Genomic DNA, 9,400 nt, shown 5'->3' on the forward strand with positions numbered 1-9,400 from the left:
TTCTCTTCGTCATTCCAATAGGGAAGAGAGGAAACAAAGGAAGAAAAGGGCAAGAAAGAGGTCACCCTCTTCTCCTTCTTCTTCACCTTCCTCCTCTTCCAACGAAATCTATGGCTATTCTCCTAGAGAATACAAGAGGGGAGGACATCGTAAATCATACCCTGCATGGCGAATGTCACAAAAGCTCAAGAAGTTCAAGGAGGGAGGAAAAGTATCTCTTTTCTCACCTATGATGGCACCTTTGGTACTACCAACAAAGTGTTGGCCTTCATCCAGCAATTTGATACGGCCTTTGGAGACGAGGGCTTTACGAAGTCCTTCAAGCTACACCATGTACCCTATGCATTTCCAAAAATCGGCTTGTCAATGGTGGGCTAGCATTCGTGGCAACGGCGAAGCCCCAAAGACATGGAAAACTCTACGAGTTTCCATCATGAAGCAATTCCTTGCAAGCGATGCAAAGGGCAAAGTGCTCACTGAATGGCATAGTTTGAAGCGTCTCTCCCATGAGTCTATCCACAAATATGTAGACAAATTTTGGGATTTACATCTAGACTTTGCCAAGCAAACACAAAAATATTGTGCGGGATTACCTGAAGAGATAGCCGAATATGTCAACTCTCAACGGCCTGGTTCTATCACCGAAGTAATCCATCATACCATGGTTGCTTCACACATCAATTTCCAACAAGGGACTAGACGGAATGTCAAGCCCACGAAAAACAAAGATAAAAATGATGCAAAGGGAAAAACCAATGTCCAAAATTCTTTCCAAGGCATTTCCAACAACAACAACAACAATCGGTCCAAGGATAATCTTACCATATACATGTGGTTTCATAATAGTAAATATCTAATTCTCCTAAATGATTTTCTCATGTTAAACTGATCATTTAATATGGGGAAGTGCCAGGGGAGAAAAAGCTAGAATATTGGTTAAGCTAGCAAACCAGCCACACTAGGGATCCAAAGGAGATAAATAGGGATCCAAAAGGGGGGCCATCTGCAAAAGAGCAATGTGCACCAATTGGCCTAAAAGACCCTAAGGTTCAGTCCATTAACACTTCCAAAATGCTAAGGTTCCAAAATTCAAAGGTTATGTCCAAAGGTCAAAAGCTTAGGGAAATTGGATGCTTTGTGTGTGTCCCTAAAGTCTTCAACCATCCCTACATAGGAGGGGGCGAGCCCCAGAAGTAGGAGATGAGAGAGAAACTCTCACACACACACACACAAGCTCCTTTTACACAAAGGGAATGAGGGAAACATGTCAGATTCCTAGCCCAGATGCCCACAAGGTGTACTCAATTCCTATTGGATGGCCTTGGAGGTGGACCAATGAGAATTAAGCTAGAGTAAATCTAGTTTAATTAATTTAAAAACACTTAATAAAAGAACCAATAAGAATTAAGCTCTCTAGAAGACTATTGGACAGTCTCCCAAGGGGTCTAATGAGCATTTAGCAGCCCAATGGCGTGCCTGATTCCTATTGGCCAGGAGGCAAAGGGGTCCAATGAGAGTTTAGTTGAATTAAGTAATTACCTAAAGCTCTCACCAAAGAAGAAAGGGGGACACATGTCAAAAGACTATCACTTATACTGCTTAATTTCCATTGGCTAGGCCTGGGGAGGTCCAATGAGGTGTGAGGATGAGCAAATAGAAAGAGGGATCGACCAAGAGAGAGAGGGGGCTGATTTTTGCAAGGCATTATCACACACACACACACACACACACACACACACACACACACACACACACACACACACACACACTGACACAATCTCATGTGGGAAGCAAAGAAGACTCTCTCTCCTTCTCAAGCTTTAATGGAAAGCTTACCACCTACTCCAAGCTTGTGAGAAGGGAGGCCTACACCAACAACTCTTGGATTTGTGATGCAAATCCAACCAAGAGCCAAGCTTCAATGCATGTTCATCTCCTCTACCATGCTAATTACTAAGCTAAGCTATGCTAATATGAGTGACTATGTGAGGAGATGTACATCTTTCTCGTAAGAATACTCCTTCTTCCTCTCAATCTACTCTCATACCCCGCTAGCTCTCACCATCTTCGAAGGTGTGTGAGGTCTTGGGTCTGAGACCGTGAGGGAATTGATGTTGTGTTTGATAAGTGTTTTGCTTAGTGCATGAAGTTTCCATCTTCATTGCACTAGCTAGTATTGAAGGAACACAAAGAATAGTATTGTAAAATGTCTCTCTTGATGGAAGAAACCATATCACAAAGCCTTTTGGAGGGGGGACCGGCTCCATGCAAATCCGGTCCTCAACTGTTGTCAATTGCTTAATATCTCTCTCTTTTGAAGTATTGTTCATGCTATCTAACTAGGTGTTATACTTTTTGTTGCTCTCTCCACCCAAGCACTCTTGTTATTCTCATTACGAAGCTATTCTTATGAAATGCTCACTATGTTCATGCTATTTTCCGCTACACACAAGTTACTAGACCATTTAATGTTACATTGGTGTCAGAGCTCAAGGTTTCTCTTTTCTTGCTCAAGAAGGGAGGTCTTCAAGCTAGCTATAAATGGTTGGTACTATTAATTGCATGTGAGTAAGTAGAATAGGGATTTTTCAGCCTTGCAGTGCGCCTGCCTTTGTGCAGTTAATGGGGCATCACCGTCGAGAGCTATGGTCTTAATAGTGGAGTCCTACGGGGCTTGCCTACGGCTTAACCACTATTGAGCTATTAGAAGCTTGACAGGAGCCAGTTCTGTTTTGGTGTTGAACGACCCTCTCTTCTATTCCTTGCAATTAAAGGTATTCGAGCCACGGGTACAGTAGCTTGAGTGCTTTTTCTAAAGGGGTAAAGAGAAGTAGCAACTAGGGCTTGAAGTGCCAAAGTACACCTAAAAAATTTACATCTAAAAGTTTTTAGAATGGCTGACAATAGTAAAGAGAGTGAAATAAATGTTGATAACTTTGATTTTGCTAATGAGCAAGCTACTAATGATGCCCCAATGCTTGTAACTATCTTATTTCTAGGCTTCAACAAGCCATGGGCAATCCATCCCTCCAAAGTGAAGTGCAACGGCAGCTTCGTGCTCATGGGATTCTCCAAGCTCCCCACCATGACAAGAGAGAACCTAGGAAGCCTCCTTGCAAGACTTCCAAAAGAGGTCTCTCTCCTATTTGGGAAGAAGAAGAGGATCCATATGAAGGGCTCAAAAATTTGCTCCTTGATGACGCATCTCTTTCTCGAAGGAGAATTCAAGAGCCTCCACCAAAGGAACGAGAAAGAAGTGAGTCTCCTTCCACCTTGGTGGAGATGGCTCCACAAATACGACAGGCTAAACGCTCTCCATCACCTCCAAAACGGAGAAGACCATCGCATATGTTTCCACACCGTACTTCAAAGAGGGATGACAAAAAGCAAGAGAAGAAAAAGGCAAGAAAGAGGACACCCCTTCTCCATCTTCTTCATCCTCTTCCTCTTATGGAAGTGATGGTGAAGACAAAGAAGATCAAGGAAAGAAAAAGGTGAGAAAGAGGTCACCCTCTTCTCCATCTTCCTCAAATTATTCATCTTCTGAAGAAAGTGATGGTGCAACCTTTGAACCATCAAAAAGAAGAGGCCATAGGAAATCCTATGCCATGTGGAAGAGGTTGTCCAAGCTCAAGAAATTCAAAGAGGGAGGGAAGAGCATCTCTTTCCTTACCTATGATGGCACTTTTGGTGCTACGGACAAAGTCTTGGCCTTTATCCAACAATTCGATGCGGCGTTTGGAGATGAGGGCTTCATGGAGTCCTCTAAGCTATGCCATGTAGCTATGCAATTTCAAAAGTCTGCCAAACAATGGTGGTCTAGCCTACGGGCCAACGGTGAGGTTCCAAGAACATGGAAAGCTTTAAGAGCTTCCATTATGAAGCAGTTTTTGGCCACCGATGCCAAAGACAAAGTACTCACCGAATGGCAAAGCTTGAAGCTCTCTCCCTATGAATCCATTCACAAATATGTAGACAAGTTTTGGGATTTACAACTCAAAGCCACTATCTTCAAGAAGTTGCATTTTGGAGAGCAAAAGCAACAATTTTATGCGGTCTTAACTGAAGAAATGGCGAAGTATGTCAACTTCCAAAGATCACGCACCATATCGGCGGTTATACACCATACTATGGTGGCCTCTCGAATCAATTTCCAAAAGGGGGCTAAAAGAAATTCTAAGCCCATGGAAAAGAAGGGTTCCAATGAGCCTAAGGGGAAGGACAATGTCCAAAAGTCTCCTAAGGGCAACTCCAACAAAGCTAGAGAGAAGGTAGTTTATAAAGGCAAAAATAAACTCTCTCCTGAAGAGCTTGAGCGTTACCGCAAGGATAACCATTGTTTCAAGTGCAACGAGCAAGGGCATGCATACCGCGCTTGTCCCCAAAAGAACCCTCACCATGAACCTCCTAGAGCTACCTTGGTCAAAATCCAAGAGGAGGAAATTCACCACAATGGATCTCCTCTATGCCATGCTTGGGGAAAGGTAAGAGAACATGATGCTTTTATTCTCTTTGACCCTGGTTCTACTCACAATTTTATTTCTATGAAGTTGGCCACCAAGCTAGGCATACAAGCCTACGAGATGAGAGATGTCCTACCCACAGCAACAGACGGTGCTTTCAAGGGGCAAGAAGCTTCAATCACTCCCTTAATCGAGAAATTGAGGCTCCATGTCCAAAGCTATGTGGACAAAGAGGACTTCTTTATCTCTCCTCTCAAGCATGAGGATGTAATCCTAGGGGCACCATGGTTTGATTGCATGGCTGCCAATGTTAAAGTCCCTGAAAGGAGAATCTCCTTTAAGTTCAGGGAAAAAGATATGTATATGGATGCTAAGGAAATGGGTAACACTATACCCATTGTACATACACAAGCTTTCAACAAGTCAATAAAGAGCTCTATTTTCGTGTACATGATTTTTGTTCAAGATTCTCAAAATGAACCTAATGTTTTAGCAAAAGAAAATATACACAATCAAAATGAATTAGAGTTATCCAATTTTCTCAAGGGGTTTCAAGATGTCTTTATTGACGACATCCCTTGTGAGCTACATCCTAAACGAGGTAATGATGACCATGCAATTGGACTTCTTCCAGGAAGTTCACCGCCTAACAAACCTCCTTATATAGTTTCTCAAGCTCAACAAGAGGAGATTATGCGGCAAGTGCATGAGTTAGTTGAGAAGGGCATGGTTAGGCCTAGCTCATCTCCATTTTGTTCTCCTGTGCTACTAGTGCAAAAGAAAGATGGCACATATTGTATGTGTGTCGACTATAGAGCACTAAATAGAATCACTATCAAGAGTAGGTTTCCCATTCCACGGGTAGAAGACCTATTTGATAAGCTACAAGGGTCCACCTACTTCAGTAGGGTTGACCTAAAAAGTGGCTATCATCAAATAAGGATAGTTGATCAAGACATTGTAAAGACCGCATTTCACACTACGTTTGGTCTTTACGAATACATTGTCATGCCTTTTGGCTTGACCAATGCACCAGCCACATTCAACCACTTGATGGAAAAGCTATTTAGGACTCACTGAGCCTTTACTAGAGTGTTCTTTGATGATATCATCATCTACTCTAATTCATTAGACGAACACAAGCAACACCTCCAGTTAATAATTCAAGTTCTAAGAGAGAATAAACTTTATGTTAATTGAAAGATTTTTTGGCAAGAGATTCAGGTCACATTATCTCTCAAGATGGCATCCAAATGGATCCATCAAAGTTAGAGGTAATAAAAGTGTGGCCTAAACCAAGGAATCTTCATGAGTTAAGAAGCTTTATAGGTATGTGCACATACTATAGACGCTTCATAGAAAAGTTATCACTAATAGCAGGACCATTACATGACCTAACAAAGAAAAACGTTAGGTACACATGGTCTACCAAGGAGAACAATGCTTTCTAAAAGCTTATCTCTCAACCTGTGCTTACACTACCGGATCTCTCAAAGCCATTTGAGGTCCAATGTGATGCTTGTGGTGATTGCCTTGGAGCTGTTTTGCTTGAAGAAGGGCACACCATAGGCTATGAAAGTCAAAGGCTCAGCACTGTTGAGCAAGCTCTAGGCATATATGAAAAGGAACTCCTCGCAGTTCTACATGCCTTAGACTCATGGAAGCACTATTTATTGGGGACTCCTTTCATTCTGCGAGAACGGATCACCAAAGTCTTAAGTACTTCATGACGCAGACCAAGCTCTCCGACAAACAAATGAGGTGGGCAAACTTTCTTTTGCAATTTCATTTTCATATTGCTCACATTGCTGGCAAGCATAATCAAGTAGCCATGCACTCTCAAGATGGCCGAGAGTGAATGCGGTTTCCATAGCAACTCACAATGATCTATCTTCTATGATAGATGAGTATGCTATTGATTTCGATTTTAGAGATGTGATTTCAGCCCTTGCACTAGGGAAGAAAGAGGAACCATTTACTTTACAAGATGGTTATCTTCTCTATGGTAATAGACTATGCGTTACTAGCTCACTGCGTGAGAAAGTAATGTATGAATCTCATGCTCCTCCTTATGCAGGGCATAGAGGGATTCAGTCTACCCTAAAAGGGATTGAAACATATTTCTATTGGCCTACCATGAAAGCAAACATACAAGAGTATGTTTCTAAATGTATGGTATGCCAAAAGATGAAGTTTGATAGAGGGAAGCAACCTAGATTGCTTCAACCTTTTCCAATCCCTAATTCACCATGGGAGAGAATATCAATGGATTTTATCTTTGGATTGCCTAAGTCTATCCATGGGAATACGGGAATATGGACGATAGTAGACAGGTTCAGTAAACAAGCTCATTTTATACCTGTCAAAAAGACTATCAAAGCCCATCAAATGGCAACCCTCTTCATTTCACAAATCTTCAAGTACCATGGCTTGCCAATGTCCATACTGTCAGATAGAGATCCTAGAATGACCATTAATTTCTGGAAGGGTCTCTTTGAGAATTTAGAAACAAGGCTAAACTTCTCTTCTGCCTATCACCCGCAAACAGATGGCCAAAGTGAAATAGCTAACCTAACAATTCTCGATCTACTAAAAGCCTATAATGGAAGTAGATCAAAGATCCCAATGGGAGAAGTACTTACCCTTAGTAGAGTATGCCTACAATAACATTGTACATACTTCCACGAGAAAAACACCTTTTGAGGTAATTGAGGGAAGATCAAAAAGTCCCTTGCTACTTAAGGTACATGGGAAGATCTTCGCTGCAGATGAGATAGTCGAGACCTACAAGAATCTTTCCAAAAGATTAAGGATGCTATCTCTATCTCACAGCAAAGGCAAAAGACTGTTGCCAAAAAGCACAGAAGAGCCCAAGCCTTTAAAGAAAATTATTGGGTCTTACTCAAATTTCCCAAGGCTTGATTAAGGCACACGACGGGCAAGAATCCTATGGGACACCAAAAGTACTATGCTAAGTTAGCAAAAAGGTACTATTGTCCCTTCCACATTCTTAGGCCAATCAATGAGATGGCCTATCAACTCAAGTTGCCCAACCATTGGCTCATACACAATGCTTTCTATGTGAGCCTACTAAAGCCTTACAAAGGAGAGCCACCTCAAGAACCAACTATTGAAGACCCACCGAAGATCGAGGACCAAGAAGAGGTGTTGCAGCCCGAGTCCATTCTCCGACATGAAGACAAGGTACTAAGAGGCGGTAAGACTATCCGCGATGTCTTATTAAGGTTAAGAATTATCCTTTTGAAGATGCTACATGGATGCAAGGCATACAATTAAAGGATAACCTAAACCTTGTCAATGCTTACAATGCTTCCCTAGCGTAAGCAAATGTACAAATGTTAAAAATGAACAAAGTTTTTGTCTTATAAGACTCTCTTTTTCTTTATTGTGCACAAAAATGAAGTAGTATGCATGCTTAGATCAAGTTTGCGGAGGCGACGTCTCCCAAACACCAAGTAGAGCTTGTCACTCTACTATGTAAGATTGATAGGACTAATGTGCAGACATGCTTGCGGCAGCTTAGGCTCTCAAACGCCAAATGGACTAGTCATCCATTCTGGAACGATGTCGTAGGGTAACAGAGGGATCCTCTACCCACTAGGAGAAAGGACTAATGAATATGCTTTATCTTCTCTACCCCATAGTCGAGGACGACTATGATTTCAAGAGAGAAGTAATGTCATAATAATCAATATCTAATTCTCCTAAATGATTTTCTCATGTTAAAATGATCATTTAATATGGGGAATGCGAGGGGAGAAAAAGATAGAATATTGGTTAAGCTAGTAGATTGGCCACAATAGGGATCCAAAGGAGGGAAAATTGGGATCCAAAAGGGCGGCCATCTGCAAAAGATCAATGTACACCAATGGGATTAATAGACCCTAAGGTTCAGCCCATTCAGACTTCCAAAATGCTAAGGCTCCAAAATTCAAAGGTTCTGTCCAAAGGTCAAAAGCTTAGGAAAATTGGATGCTTTGTGTGTGTCACTAAAGTCTTCAACCATCCCTACATAGGAGGGGGTGAGCCCTAGAAGTAGGAGATGAGAGAGAAACACACACACACACACACACACACACACACACACAAGCTCCCTTTACACAAAGGGAATGAGGGACACATGTCAGTTCCCTAGCCCGGATGCCCATAAGGTGTACTCAATTCCTATTGGATGGCCTTGGAGGTGGACCAATGAGAATTAAGCTAGAGTAAATCTAGTTTAATTAATTTAAAAACACTTAATAAAAGAACCCAATAAGAATTAAGCTCTCTAGAAGGCTATTGGACAGTCTCCCAAGGGGTCCAATGAGCATTCAGTAGCCCAATGGCTTGCCTGATTCCTATTGGCCAGGAGGCAAAGGGGTCCAATGAGAGTTTAGTTGAATTAAGTAATTACCTAAAGCTCTCACCAAAGGGGAAAGGGGGACACATGTCAGAAGACTATCACTTATACTGCTTAATTTCCATTGGCTAGGCCTGGGGAGGTCCAATAAGGTGTGAGGATGAGAAAATAGCAAGAGGGGTCGACCAAGACAGAGAGGGGGCTGATCTTTGCAAGGCATTATCACAGACACACTCACACAATCTCATGTGGAAAGTGAAGAAGACTCTCTCTCCTTCTCAAGCTTTAATGGAAAGCTTACCACCTACTCCAAGCTTGTGAGAAGGGAGGCCTACACCAACAACTCTTGGCTTTGTGATGCAAATCCAACCAATAGCCAAGCTTCAATGCATGCTCATCTCCTCTACCATGCTAATTACTAGAAATTCTGGTGATAAGGGCAAAAATAAGATGCATTGCCATTATTGTAAAGCCAATGATCACTTGATCAAGCAATGTCCTAAGTTGAAGGCCAAAGAGGCTAAGAAGAAAGAGGGTGGTTCCACTGCAAGTGCTGGTTCCGCTACAAATGCAG

Source organism: Adiantum capillus-veneris, chromosome 10 (genome assembly GCF_014529385.1).
Source record: "Adiantum capillus-veneris isolate H3 chromosome 10, ASM1452938v2, whole genome shotgun sequence".
Classification (NCBI taxonomy): Eukaryota; Viridiplantae; Streptophyta; class Polypodiopsida; order Polypodiales; family Pteridaceae; genus Adiantum; species Adiantum capillus-veneris.